The following is a 2,500-nucleotide window of genomic DNA, read 5'->3' as shown; positions in this document are numbered from 1 at the left end:
TGCAGCCATAGCAGAATCTGTTCTTCTGGCCAATGGTCACACAGTGCGGCCGGTCCTGAAAGGCAAAAACAATAATGTAATACAATCCTACTTTCTACAAAAGTACTTAAAATCAAACCAATAGGTATTATTTCTTTCATCAGAATATTCAGTTGGCCCTAGGGGAGGGGGGGGGGGGGTATTTTAATTGAGATTTTGTGCCGAATTCAAATGTCGCTTTGTCTTAGCTTGCCATTCCTTGGCTGCCTCAATCATGTGTCAACCATATTGTGATGGAAATGCGAATATAGCCTCACCGCTGAAAGAGTTAAGAAAGGAAACAAATTGCCAACTTCCAATCTTTATTTCATGGATCAATCAGTGATATGATAGTTTCTATTATCCCCTTCCGCCATGACATCATCAGATATCGTCGCCGAGGCATTCTATGAAGGAATATAGATAATTCATCTAACAAGATGTTTGATGTCAACAGTAATCACCCATGTTGTCCAACTGAGCAAATTGGGGATTAATAATCTCGTGATATGATAATTTGGGCATTGTGAACATGGACACTGGGATCATCGAATGACAGAACCATGTTTTAACAAGGGTAACAAATTATTAATGTCAATCAGTCAGTGATACGACTGACACATCTTTGAACAGTTTGGACGTTGAGACAAAGAATTACGCGATATAGTTTGTCAATACTTTAATTAAACGACAGAACAATGTTTTAACAAGGGAAACGGATCATCAACTTCTAATCTCGGTTTCATTGTTCAGTCAATGATACGACTGACACGGCTTTGAATAGTTTTGGCATTGAGACAATGAACGATGGAATATAGTTAGTCAGTACTGTCATTGAATGGCAGGACTATGTTTTTTTCAACAATGGTAACACATCATCAACTTCTTATATTTGTTCTATAAATCAGTCAGAGATTCGACTAACGCATCTTTGAACAGTTTTGGCATTGAGGGAATGAACACCTGAGAAAGGTGAGAGAATGATACGAGAAAAGAGCCTTTTCCAAGGATTCAACTATGCGCCGAGCAAGGCTCAAATCCAGGACCTTCCGATCCGAAGCTAGACCATATAGCCGCACAATAGGATATAGTTTGTTAGTACTGTCAATATTATTATTATTATTATTATTATTAATATTATTATTATTATAATTATTATAAAGAGTAAGTAAGTATCTATTGTAGATATTATTGTTCAACCGAGAACAGCCTCGACTTAACTCATGATTAACATGATATAATATTAATCTGGAAGATAAAGAGTAAGTAAGTATCGTATTGTAGATATTATTGTTCAACCGAGACCAGCCTCGACTTAACTCAAAGTCTCTGATCCCACCATAATATCTTGATTCTTCATTTTAACTTTTTATATTGTTGTGCTACATAGAGTGTAGATTTTTAAAAGACGATATCATTTGTAAATGCCATTGAATGTGTAGAATTTTATATAATCATTCATTCTATCAGTGCTACATAGATTGTAGATTTTTAAACAGTGCTGATGGTGCCAAAAACTGAAAAGGGAGGAAAATTTTGAATGATTGCCTTTAAGAACCCTTTATTTTTACATCATTCACTCCCCCCCCCCCCCCCCCCCCCCCCCCCCCCCACACACACACACACACATACACTCATTTTTAGAGCAATTGAGATGATAAACTATCATTGATACTCTAGCTAACTTCTAGTGAGTGAGAAACTGCACCTATTTGTTCCACCACACATCAAATCTCTCACTGCCAGTACATTAAAAAAAAATTAAATTATGCCTTTTGCGCCATGACATCATAAGATATCGTTGCCTAGGCATTCCACGAAGGAATATAGGTAACTCATCAAACAAGATGTCTGATGTCAACAGGAATCACCCATGTTGTCCAAGTGAGCAAATTGGGGGTTAATAATCTTGCTCAAGGAAAAAAATGAAAGTGCCTGAAGCGGGGCTCGAACCCGGGTCATCCGGGTCACAGTGCGATGCCTTAACCACTCGGCCACTTCACCCACTTTGCTAGTACATTTGATCGAGGGAAATATAACTTTAAATAAAGAGGAAATTCCTCCCCTGCTCAAAAATCGCGGATTTCCGCGGATCCGAGGAAAACCATCAGCATTGTTTAAAGATTGTATCATCTCTAAATGCCATTGGATGTGTAGAATAATATATGATATTCATTCCATCATTCCAATTTGTATTGAAATAATGAAACCGATTTTTGTTGTTTTTTGTCACAGAGATTCATTGTGAGCTGAATATTTTAATATCACTCGCTTTGACTTATTATTAGTTAGGATCATGTATTTTAGTTTTAGATGAGATATAGTTCCAGTTTGCTGTAAATAGAATTGAGATGTGGCTTATAATAAATAATGATATTTCTATTGTGATTTTTGCATATTAAATGCTGAAGGAAGTTATGCAATTGTTTGGGTAGGGTCTTTGACCTCTCATGGCGGATGGGGAAGGGGGGGGGGGGGGGGG

The 2,500-nt window shown here is 37.3% G+C and overlaps 1 protein-coding gene across 1 annotated transcript in view; it reads left to right on the top strand.

The window, feature by feature from the left end:
- The window catches only part of LOC144956676 (myotubularin-related protein 9-like), an 11,993-nt gene extending 11,834 nt beyond the window's left edge, over positions 1–159 (top strand). The window contains exon 8 of the mRNA XM_078887329.1: positions 1–159. This exon is cut by the window's left edge and continues 448 nt beyond it. The gene's annotated coding sequence lies outside the window, so the exon portion shown is untranslated.
- Positions 160–2,500: the final 2,341 nt, after the last annotated feature.

The sequence above is a fragment of the Berghia stephanieae genome, chromosome 11 (assembly GCF_034508935.2).
Source record: "Berghia stephanieae isolate SIO BIC M18660-M18661 chromosome 11, UCSD_Bste_1.3, whole genome shotgun sequence".
NCBI classification, from domain to species: domain Eukaryota; kingdom Metazoa; phylum Mollusca; class Gastropoda; order Nudibranchia; family Aeolidiidae; genus Berghia; species Berghia stephanieae.
This window is presented reverse-complemented; position numbering and strand designations above follow the sequence as displayed.